This window comes from Lycorma delicatula, chromosome 10 (genome assembly GCF_047948215.1).
Source record: "Lycorma delicatula isolate Av1 chromosome 10, ASM4794821v1, whole genome shotgun sequence".
In the NCBI taxonomy this organism is placed as follows: Eukaryota; Metazoa; Arthropoda; class Insecta; order Hemiptera; family Fulgoridae; genus Lycorma; species Lycorma delicatula.
This window is the reverse complement of record NC_134464.1, coordinates 7,644,102-7,656,862: the sequence shown is the minus strand read 5'-3', so window position 1 is coordinate 7,656,862 and position 12,761 is coordinate 7,644,102.

Sequence of the window (12,761 nt, the reverse complement as noted above, 5' to 3'; positions counted from 1 at the left end):
AACCTCGTTATTGGATTTTCGACACGATCAGCGTACTTCCCTTTTAGTGCAATTATTCGAGCTGTATTCGACCAGAGAGTAGTAAATTTTAAGAAATATATTTACTTCGTATTATTGTAATCGCGAAAAATTTCGGTTTTCAAATTTCAACGGAAATATCCATTTTGTCCATCCCTGAATCCATTTTGACTAGTTTCAGCGTGACGTCTGTACGTACGTACGTATATCCCGCATAAATAAAAACGATTAGCCCTTGGATGTTGACATTTTGGATTTAGGACTGTTGTAACATATAGCTGTGCACTTCCCCTTTTGATTGCTATCGGCTGGAAAAAGTGTCCTAAAAAGCCCAGAATCCAAAATATTTGGATTTTGGACTTTTTCTTTTGGAGCTTTTCAACAATATATCATAAGCGGTACTTATTTTCATCGGTTCCAGAGTTATAACCTGAATAAAATGTTAATAATAAAAATTCGTTGAATAATGAAATATTTGGTTCTTACAAGGGGAAGGCAAATCGGTTCGAATCCGACTTCATTTCCTTTCGTTTGAACTTTTTTTTTTAATTTAAATATATTGATTTATTAACGATTATTAAAAAAAATACAATAAATAATTCGATACAAATAAAAATAATATAAATAAAAAATATATGGAATTTAATGGGCGTATAAGGAAGTCATGTGGTGTCCACATCAGATTTTTTCTAATAATGTTCACATATCGTTAAGTTTAACAAATTTTCTTGAGTAGAGATTTTTATAACTCTAACATTCCCTTCGATAAAAGTTGAAATAAGAAAAAGAAAATTTTCAGCATTTTAAGTCCAGGATCAATAATTAAAAAAAAATTCTCGACAGATTGCTGCTTATATGAAGAATAAACTTTCAAGAAAACTATTTGAACCGAAATAGAACGAAATAATAAAAAATATACATTTCATTTTTAAGAGATAGGGGTTCGTTTTTGTGAAAAAATATTGTTGACGTTATTCATATACGCATTGAAGTTAACAAAGTCGCTTTAATCAAATGTTCTGTAAAATACCTTTAAAAGAAATGTAAATGGGGTTTTTCATGATATCCCACCACAATAAATTTTGAAAAAAAAGATAAATGCCTCGTATATAGAAATATTTTGGCCAAATATTAATAAAGTCTTTCGGTGAATCCTGAAATATAAGAACAAAAACAGTGCAACACAAAAAACTTACATAAACGCGCAATTATATATGTGTATGTACGAGGTGCGACAATAAAGTAATGAGACTGATTTTTTTTTGCAAGATGTGGCAACCCTGCAGCTTGCGTAGGCACACCATTTTTGACCTCGGTCTATAAGCTACTTCTAGTCCAAGCGGCATACTGATGCAACTGCTCGGTCGTGAGTTGTGCTGTAATAAGTGAACACGTGTTTGTGTCTCTCGTCACAGAAATGAAACCGCAAAATATTGCGCGACGGTACGCCATTTATTTTTGCGTTAAATCGGATGAAAACGCGACGACAACTTACGGTAGGCTTCAGAAGGCTTTTGGAGAGGAGATTATGTGAAGAGCTCAAGTTTTTCGGCGGCATAAAATTTTTAGCGAAGGCAGAACGGATGTTGAAGATGAAGACCGCAGTGGACGACCATCAACCTCACGGACAGACGTCAACTCGACCAGGGGTGCGTGAAATCGTACGATCTGATCGAAGATTATCCGTGAAAATGATCGCAGAAGAACTCGACATCGATCGAGAAACGGTTCGTCTAATATTAACTGAAGATCTTGGTACGAGAAAGATTTGTGCAAAAATGGTCCCCAAAAATCTCGCACAACGACAGCGAGAAACACGGAAAAATGTGGCAGCCGATCTGTTAGAGAAAATTGAAATCGATCCAAATTTGTTGAGCCGTGTTATCACTGGCGATGAAGGTTGGTTTTTTCAATACGATCCAGAGACAAAACGCCAAAGTTCGCAACGGTGCTCAAAGGGATCACCCAGACAAAAAAAAGCTCGCATGTCAAAGTCAAAAGTGAAACGCACGCTTGTGTGCTTCTTCGATTCCAAGGGAATTGTTCATAAAGAGCGGGTGCCTTCTGGAGAAACAGTTAACCGATATTTCTACAAAGAAATTTTAAAAAGACTTCGTAAACGAGTTCTTCGTGTCCGTGCCGACATCGCTGATAATTGGATTCTTCATCACGATAATGCGCCATCCCATATTGGTCTCGTAGTACAGCAATTTTTAACCTCAAAACAAATTTCAGTACTACCACAGCTACCTTATTCACCAGATATCGCTCCGTGCGACATTTTTCTATTTCCAAGAGTCAAAATGGCGGTAACCGTCGCGCAATATTTTGCGGTTTCATTTCTGTGACGAGAGACACAAACACGTGTTCACTTATTACAGCACAACTCACGACCGAGCAGTCGCATCAATGTGCCGCTTGGACTAGAAGTAGCTTATAGACCGAGGTCAAAAATGGTGTGCCTACGCAAGCTGCAGGGTTGCCACATCTTGCAAAAAAAAATCAGTCTCATTACTTTATTGTCGCACCTCGTATATTTTTGTTTGGTCTAAATGAACTAGTCGGATTGTAAAACGTAAATATTTGTAAACAACCCGTTACCCAATTTTTGACACGATCATACTTTCCCCTTTAATATACGTAATTTTACTATATTCTTCGGGAAATAATAACAAATAAAAATATTTCAGTCGTCGTTTCTATGTAGAATTATTTTTCGCTGGAGCTACTTTTTATTTTTCTTGTTTTTATACAACTTTTTTTTACGAAAAAAGAAGCAGATAGATTTGGAAAAGATCAGGGAATGATGATTTTTATATAAATTCTATTCAAAAAATGCGGATACGTGTAAAACATCCCGGTCGCGAGTTCAGAGAATAAGGAAACATTAAAAAGATTTACGGAAGATATTACATCAAAACTTGTCGAAGGTTAATTTTTCTTTGTTTTCTGTCAGTATACTCTGAAAATACACAGGAAGGGATGTAAATCGATTTCATAATATACGTAAAGATTTACCGACGGTTAAAAATTTCAGTAAAATTCTCAGGAAATGAACCGACCAGCGGTAACTGATTAGTTTCGATTAGTTTTCTATCGAATAATACCAGTTAAATCTATCGAATTTTGATTTTAATTAGAGACAACTTGAAAAATTAGAAAATTTCCTATCGTTGAGAACGTCGTAACGATTAAATAAATATAATATCTGATCGCGATCAAAAAATTTAAAGTCGATTACAGGCAGATTATATAATTTACATTTTCTTAAATCGTTTGGTAAAGACAGTAAATACATAAAATATTCCGTACGGGTAATTTAAATGGAATAAATAAATTCCAAGCAGATAAACACTGGTTTTTACTTACCGCTAATTTCACTGAAACCGGTGTCAACGTCATAATTGTGAGCCCATATTAGAACGCCTTTTGTTCCATCCATCCGTGGATTTGTGATGGTCCATTATTTAAAGGAACTAACATATCGTTTTATTAGGGATTTCATTCCGGACGATAAAAAGCCGTTCCGGTATTTTTGAAAAACTCGCAGTTTTTTATAGCGCGCGCACATGAACTGAGCTTACCGATAAAGTGGGATTACCTTTGCAAAATTGAGAAAATCGACCCCAAAATTTTATCAACAGATCGCCCCGTATACACGACTACAAAATTTCATTAAAATCGGTTCGTCCTTTCAAAAGTTAATAAGCATCAAATATCCCGACATAGGTACGTAAAATACGCACAAATATTTCCCCCCCGCTTTTTTTTGTTTTGTGTTTTGGGGTTCCTGGTTCATGAAACATCAAGAAATGCAAAATAAAACCCGCACCTAATTTTTTTCACTTATCGCTATACCCCGTAACTTTCACCTTACAGCAGAGCTATGAAATTAAAACTAAGTGTTCTGAACCGATGTTTACGCGAACTTCTTTGTACATATGTCCTACAAAAATATCATAATATAATAGATGACGGTAAAAATATTACGTTTGCAGTATCGATGTATTAAATTAGCCTATAACAACATATATTGTACGAGCGTAGGGGAAATTTTATTATTACATTTCCGCAAACAGAATAGCACATAAAAGAAACGATTAATTTTTTATAATCACAATTAATAGAATCCGTGAATTTTACAATACATTATACGATATATATAAATAAGTACGAGACGAAAAAATATTTTTTTTTCTTGGACCTGCTTTTATATACGCATTTATAATTTTGTTTCTCCTTTTTAATAATTAATTCGAAGTATTGAAACGAAACGACTGATATTTCATACAAAATATTTTATAAGCGAATCTGTTTTTAAACTTTTAACCACGAGTTTTAAATATATAATGCTGAAAAATATAATATAACGTACGAATCTTTATATATATACTAATTTTAACACGCACTTATTCGTTTATACATCGCAGCTGTAGTAAACACTGTTCTTCGCTTATCTAATTTCTTTACAATATAATAAAAAAAATTTATCTTCAATCGTTTTAAAAAATTATAAATTAACCATTTTTATTCCGTAAGTATTTATACAGAGCCGGTCAAAATTCTGGAAACGCATCGATAATTTTAAAACCGTTCCGGATAGAATAATGTAACTTTCAGAATAAGGTATGCGTCAACTATACTTTTTTGATGCGAAACAAAATTTCAACCCCTTGACCGAAGGGTCACATATTTTAAACGGTAACACCCTTTGTGCGATAATCATTTTAAAGGTCTCTTTAAGAAAAGAAAAACGGTATAAAATAAAAAGTCGGTTCGATAACTGTACCCAAAATGCCGGCGGGGTAAAGTTTGGGCTTTAAAAATTACTAAATTTAACGAGTTCAAATAATAAAATTAAATTAACCGATTTAAATAAAAATTTATTTTAAAAGTTAAATTTTAATTTAAAAAATTAAATTTTTTTTTTTAAATTGTCTTCGTTCCGATTTAACGAGTACATAAAAAAAAAAAATCTCACCTAATCGTGCCGATCAGCCGATCGTGGATGGTCTCTTACCAAAAATTAAGCTTACTTCAGTGTCGTGTAATATTCCACGTCGAGTGTTTCATTAATAAACTGTTAGCCGACAGATCGTAATAAATTCTCATAACAAAACTAATCGATTTTGTCTTAATTTATCGCATTTGTAAGTCGATTTTGTTATTTACTTCTTTTTTATAATTGTTTTTTTACCGAACCGGTCTTTTCTTTGGCTATCGACATGTCACTTAGCGAATAAGAGAGGTCGTACTTTTAACGATGACGGGTTTTCGTGATAGTCAGGCCGTATAATGAAGTTTACGAATCGTTCAATCCGACATTTAATAGTCGTAACCCTATTTCAAAAAGTCCGGTGTTGAAAATCATCAAAAGATTCGAAGAAAACCAGGGAGGCCTAAATCTGCAACAAATCGTTAGAAATTACGCAAGAATTTATTGAGAATCCTCATTCGTCCACTCGAATAGAAGCACGAGAACATAACATTAGCCAAAATTCAGCGATTCGAACATCAAAAAGTGAAAATTTTAAACGCTTTAAAATTCGTCCGGTGCAAGAACTTAATGAAGATGACTGTCATCGTAGATTTGAGTCGTACAAAATTACGGTGAACAATATTTCTGCAGATCCTAATTTATTAAACAACATAATTTTTAGCGGTGAGGTTATATATATATTTTTTTAACTGCTATTTAAATCTCTATAATCGTCGACACTGTACGATAAAAGTACACGTAAAAATAAGTTAATAAATCTTTTATTTTAATCGGTACAAACCGATCGCGTCATTATAACTTGAATTATAAAAATCAAAATTTAAATTACAAAATAAATAATAGGTGTCATTAACGCCCGTATTTATTATTTAAAATATAAATACGACATGAAAATACGGAATAAAAAAAAAATATTTATAAAACGATTCACAATTCAGAAGGCATTAATAAAAATTATTAAACAAATATTAATGTACGCGTTCAACGGAAAACAGTTAATTCCGGGTTTTTAAAAAACTTTTAATTATTATTATCGTTCGGGTGTCGATCTATGGGTGAACCTTTTATTTTAGCAGATGTAAACTGAATTCGAATCTTTTCTTACGGTTACACGGTTTTTGTTTTATTATTACGCACGCTCGGATTTCCATTTTTGTGTAATCTTCTCGGTTTTGTAATTTGATCTATAATTATTTTTTATTTTAATTCGTGATTTTTATTGTTTTGTCTTATTTATGTTTATTTATTCGTAATATTTCCGTAGGAGGAGGAAAAAGCTCTGCCAGCCGCCGTCAGGCCGGCTAACGGCAGTGCAGGGCTCTCACCCGCTAACAAACCTCCCCTCTTATCAAGCAGGGGCCGGATCTAAGCCGTACCGTATGTACAGCCCGTGTATAATCACCCAGGCGCTCTACTATCGGAAACTTACAGTAAGACAAAATAACCCAGCAATTCCGACTCCTCCGGAAAAGGGGACGCGCATTGCTCCCTCCTTATAGCTAGTGTCCCGTTGTGGCGTATTCCTGCTAGCCTATTAAAGAGTTAGCACCGAAAGGACTTCAGTGGACGGTCTGAAGGGGAATTACGTCGGGAGGACAGGCTTTATAAGCCTAGCCTTCCGCGGTCGGCCCATGAAATGGGTTCGATAACGCTGGTTTAACAACGGATTGGAATGCAATTAAATCCGTCTTAAATTCACTAAATTAATTATAAACAAAACTTGAAAAACTAGATCCGAGATTAAAAATAACCTTTTTAAAAAACAAGCCCGATTAGAATGATCCAGCAGCAAGGGACTCTGTCCAGGTTCTGCGATGGAGTAGGGAGTAATAAACTCCTGCCAACATTGCATTCCATTCCATTCCATACTATCGGAATACGGATGAACGGAAGGCGTCCACAAATCCCGCCGCCCGTCACGCCAAGCCGTGCAGAGACCGTCAGTTGCTTCGTTTCTGTCCCGTCCGGCCGCTATTGAAGCTCTCATTTGCGATTGTAAGTGGCTATAAACGTCTAATTCGTCACAGCGGTCGTCTACGTCACAGTGTATTTCCAGTTAGTATATCTCTTATTTTTGTAATAATCTTCCAGAGGGTTCTATTCTCATTCATTATTGATTCTGTTTGTCCATAAGATTTTTAACATTTGCCTATCGAGTTATGTCTGAAATACTTCTAAATTTTTTTTTTAGTTTATATGTGTCTGTGCATAGCACTCTCTCTCTCTCTCTCTGTGTGTGTGTGTGTGTGTGCATTTTTATGTAACTGATTAATAAATAAATAAAAAAGTTGTATTAGACTTATTTCTTCGCAAAAATTGGATGATTTTTGAACGAGTTCAGAAATTGGATCGGATTTAGTTCAATGTTTTTCCTTTTATTAAAAATGGTTTCGTAGATATTTTTCATATTTTATATACAGATACGGTTGGGGTACCCGTACGTAGAAATACAATAAGAGAGGTTTTCTCTAAAGGCCGTTTCATCGCAAAAAAATTTATTCTGAAAACATTATAAATATCTATTATTTCTCTTAAACTAAATACCTTATACTACTTCTCTATACGATCGCCGCATGCATTAAGACATTTATCGTAGCGATACACCGGCTTCATTATACCGTCGTCGTATTCTTCCGCCGCCGGTCCATTTAGCCACTGATTAACTACATTTTTAAGTTCATCGTCACCCGCGCGAATCGCTTACCGCTCAAACATTCTTACAATTTCCCAAACGAATGGTAATCAGAAGGAAGTAAGTCCGGACTCTATGGTGGGATCGTAAATTTCCCGTCCAGATGTTCTCAGTAAATTACGTGTCAGACCCGCAAGATGTGGACATGCATTATCGTGCAGCAGGAAGACGCCGTCGGTCAGCCGCCCACGTCGCCGATTTTGAACGGCGTGCCATAACTTATGTAGAGTTTCGCAGTAGGCTTCTGCATTTATTGTCGTTCCACGCGGCATGAAATCGATCACTTTTATGCCAAACCGATCCCAAAAGACTGTGGCCATCATTTTAGTACAAATGTCTGTGGCTTGACCTTTGTCGGTCTCTGTCTCTTTTCCTGTTTAGCCTCCGGTAACTACCGTTAAGATAATTCTTCAGTGGATGAACGAGGATGATATGTACGAGTGTAAATCAAGTCTTGTAACATTCTCAGTTCGACCGTTCCTGAGATGTGTGGTTAATTGAAACCCGCCGCCAAAGAACACCGGTATCCACGATCTAGTATTCAAATCCGTGTAAAAATATCTGGCTTTACTAGGACTTGAACGCTGGAACTCTCGACTTCCAAATGATCTGATTTGGAACCAGACCTTTGTCGGTCTGGTTGGTGATTAAGGATGACGCCATTCGCTTGACTGTCGTTTTCTCCTTGGCACGTAATACGAAATCCACGTTTCAATGCCGGTAACAATCGAATTAAGAAACTCGTCGCCTTTTTCTGCGTAGCGTATCTTAAATTCCAAAGCAGAGATTCCATTAGGATTTTTTTGTGATGTTTAACGTCCAGCAGTAATCGGCTAGCATGTTACCATTCCGTTTCCATTTATAGCAGCTTTTCATCACCAAATTGTCTCGGTGGAAACGTTCACTGTGTTCGTCACTTACGTCTCCGAGGTTGACCGGGGAAAACTCCAGATGCGAGTGGAGGAAATGTATTTTCAAAGACATATTACATCCCACAGCTCTGTACGAAGCAACAAGTTGATTAACAATATTGTGGTTATTGTCGAATTTTTATTTGCCGAGAAGAGTTTTGCAAACGTCTTTAAATGAAGCCCAAGCTGCACATTCTACATTATTTAACATCGAGTTAAATGCATCATCATTGACCGATTCTTTTATTTGAAAAATTTTAAATTTATAAAATTCATTATTTAAAAAAATCATTTAAACAAAAAAAATCAAGCAAAAAAACACTACTTTTTACGTAACATTACTTTCTAAAATCTAAACGTGCTGTAAAATATCGTTCATTGCAATCTGCAATTAGGCCTGTGCCTCGCTGTGAAATTATTCAATTTCCTGAGCCACCTGTGAATGTATATTTTGAAAGCGGCGATGAAGAATCAGGCAGTACTGAAGAAGACAACAATGATTTTGATTTTGAATTACCTTCCGATACCGCATCTCATATCACAAGGTAAATTAAACGACTCTGTTAGGGATTTAAACTTATCAAAAAATCAAGCTGAATTGTTAGGATCAAAACCGCAAGGTTGGAATCTACTTCAAAAAAATACTAATATTTAGGGTTTTCGAAACTGACAAAAAGAATTTTTTCAATAGTTTATCGATGAAAATAATTCGGTTTACTGGATAAACATTGATGAGCTTATGTCACATTTAGGACAAGTGCGATTTCATTCCGTTCCATTCCATCATTAAGGCTATAAGATAGAAATCGATACGAGTCTATAAATCGATACGATATTTTATTCTAGAGTCAAAGATCAACAATATAAAGAACGATTGACAGCTGACGTCATGTTATAAGAAACGGGATTCCCCATGACGTCATCAGCGGTATATATAATAAAATACAATAGGTAAAACCTCATGGAGCATCTCAAGCATATGTTTTACGACGAATGTTTGTCACTAAATCAACTGTTTCAACATGTAAATTTAACGTGAACAGACACATTCATTATTGAAAGCAACCGTTCTTTAATATATTCGAATAAACCCGTGAAAAAACACGTCCAGATTCAATCGTCAATTTCTTAGTTGGTTCTTTGCTTAGTTTGTTCAATTTCTTTGGTTCTTTTTAATTTTGGACGCATCTCAAAGCCGTGTTTTGCTATATATTTTGCAGTAAAACCATTCTTTCAGCGTGTAAATTTAACTACAAATAGACCTAGAAAAAGCTTTCGATAACGTAGACTGGAATAAAATGTTCAGCGTTTTAAAAAAATTAGGGTTCAAATACAGAGATAGAAGAACAATTGCTAACATGTACAGGAACCAAACAGCAACAATAACAATTGAAGAACATAAGAAAGAAGCCCTAATAAGAAAGGGAGTCCGACAAGGATGTTCCCTATAGCCGTTACTTTTTAATCTTTACATGGAACTAGCAGTTAATGATGTTAAAGAACAATTTAGATTCGGAGTAACAGTACAAGGTGAAAAGATAAAGATGCTACGATTTGCTGATTATAGTAATTCTAGCCGAGAGTAAAACGGATTTAGAAGAAACAATGAACGGCATAGATGAAGTCCTACGCAAAAACTATCGCATGAAAATAAACAAGAACAAAACAAAAGTAATGAAATGTAGTAGAAATAACAAAGATGGACCACTGAATGTGACATTAGGAGGAGAAAAGATTATGGAGGTAGAAGAATTTTGTTATTTGGGAAGTAAAATTACTAAAGATGGACGAAGCAGGAGCGATATAAAATGCCGAATAGCACAAGCTAAACGAGCCTTCAGTAAGAAATATAATTTGTTTACATCAAAAATGAATTTAAATGTCAGGAAAAGATTTTTGAAAGTGTATGTTTGGAGTGTCGCTTTATATGGAAGTGAAACTTGGACGATCGGAGTATCTGAGAAGAAAAGATTAGAAGCTTTTGAAATGCGGTGCTATAGGAGAATGTTAAAAATCAGATGGGTGGATAAAGTGACAAATGAAGAGGTATTGCGGCAAATAGATGAAGAAAGTAGCATTTGGAAAAATATAGTTAAAAGAAGAGACAGACTTATAGGCCACATACTAAGGCATCCTGGAATAGTCGCTTTAATATTGGAAGGACAGGTAGAAAGGAAAAATTGTGTAGGCAGGCCACGTTTGGAGTATGTAAAACAAATTGTTGAGGATGTAGGATGTAGAGGGTATACTGAAATGAAACGACTAGCACTAGATAGGGAATCTTGGAAAGCTGCATCAAACCAGTCAAATGACTGAAGACAAAAAAAAAGGAGGAAATTGAAGTATAACATTGAAATATGTGAAGATGAATGTAAAGAATATTTATGTATAAAAATCATTCTACTCTTTGAGTAAAATTTAGAGAAATGGAACTTAAGGTGATCGTATCTCTCCACGACCCTGAGTTACTGTGCTAAAATGAATTGGCATCAATGCTCCATATACAAAACCATTCTCACAGATTTCATCCAAATCCCTCCCTCCGATTTAAAGATATCAACAAAAAAAAAGTAAAACAAATGAAATAAAAAAAAAAAACATTTATACATGTGTATGTAAATCTTTCTGAGAATTTTGAATGCTAAAATTATAGATATTTTTTTTTTGTTTTTGAAATGTCGTGATCTGCCAAAACTCCGAGAAGTAACATTTAACCAGATTATCAAACATTCACATGCATTGTATAATGCAACACCAAATGCTGTTATTATTAGTTGTAATAATGTTATTATAGGTAAACAGTTCAAGTATATAGCCAGGAAATGAAAAATATTAAAAAATGTAGATATACTATCTATCAAAGCCAAGCCTGCTCTTAACTGGAGCGAGCAGAATACCTTACACTTTAACAATCGTTACCACAAATATATTGCTATTTCAGCAATCAAACAGGTTAAAAACGTGTCTGACAGTGATATCATTTTTTTTTCCCACCGGGTTGGTCTAGTGGTTAACGCATCTTCCCAAATCAGCTGATTTGGAAGCCGAGAGTTCCAGCATTCCTAGCAGTCCTAGTAAAGCCAGTTATTTTTAATACTAGATCGTGGATACCGGTGTTCTTTGGCGGTCGGGTTTCAATTAACCACACATCTCAGGAATTGTCGAACTGAGAATGTACAAGACTACACTTAATTTACACTCACGCATATCATCCTTTGAAGAATTATCTAAACGGTAGTTACCGGAGGCTAAACAGGAAAAGAAAAGCGATATCATTTTATTAAAAACAAACTCCACATCATTTCAGTATAATCACGCATTTTATATAACTATATTAATGTGATGTTAACTGTTTGAATAGAAAATAACACTTTCTTGAATATATCAGTAATGCTCGGCGACTGTTCAATTTGTTTACCGTGATTTTATTATGACAGTGGGTCACTCGGGAACAACATATGAAATATATTTTTTTTTTTATCTACGATACGTAGTTTAGTAAGGAATACAGTTTTGGAATGAAATTCGTTAATTTACTTGACTTGACACGGAAAAGTCAGTATTCTGACCGATCTTATTTTGTTACTAATGATTTCCTCGGTGAAGGTGTACTTTAGTACAACCAATAGAAAGGAAAAAATGTGCCAAATGCCGAACTGAAGGAGGTAGTATTAGTTGCAGTAGTTAAAGAAACCCGATTGTTCTACCCATCCGTACAATGGACCCTACTTATCTCACTTGCACAACGTTTACTATCGAATGATCCTTCAGCACCTTATGCAGGACAAAAACTTGGTTACAGTCAGCAATGACAGAAAATCGGCTTGTCGGTCTTTGCATGATAAGTGTGCATAAAAAGAGTGTTCTGGAAGCTAAAAATAAATTTGAGAAAGAAATTTTGTCAGGATTAACACAGAACTCTCATAGGCCAGTGCTGAGTTATGATTTAGATAGTTTCGAATAGCATTCCAATTATTACTTTTGGCGTTTTAAGATGTTCAAATAAAACCATTTTTTAACAAAAAACATTTTCATATTTTCCCCCTGGAGAAAATCCTGGCTACCGCTTATGTTATTATTCAACTGCACTTGCCATCCTGTTCCCGGAGGTTTATTTTTTATAAATAAAGTAATAGTATCA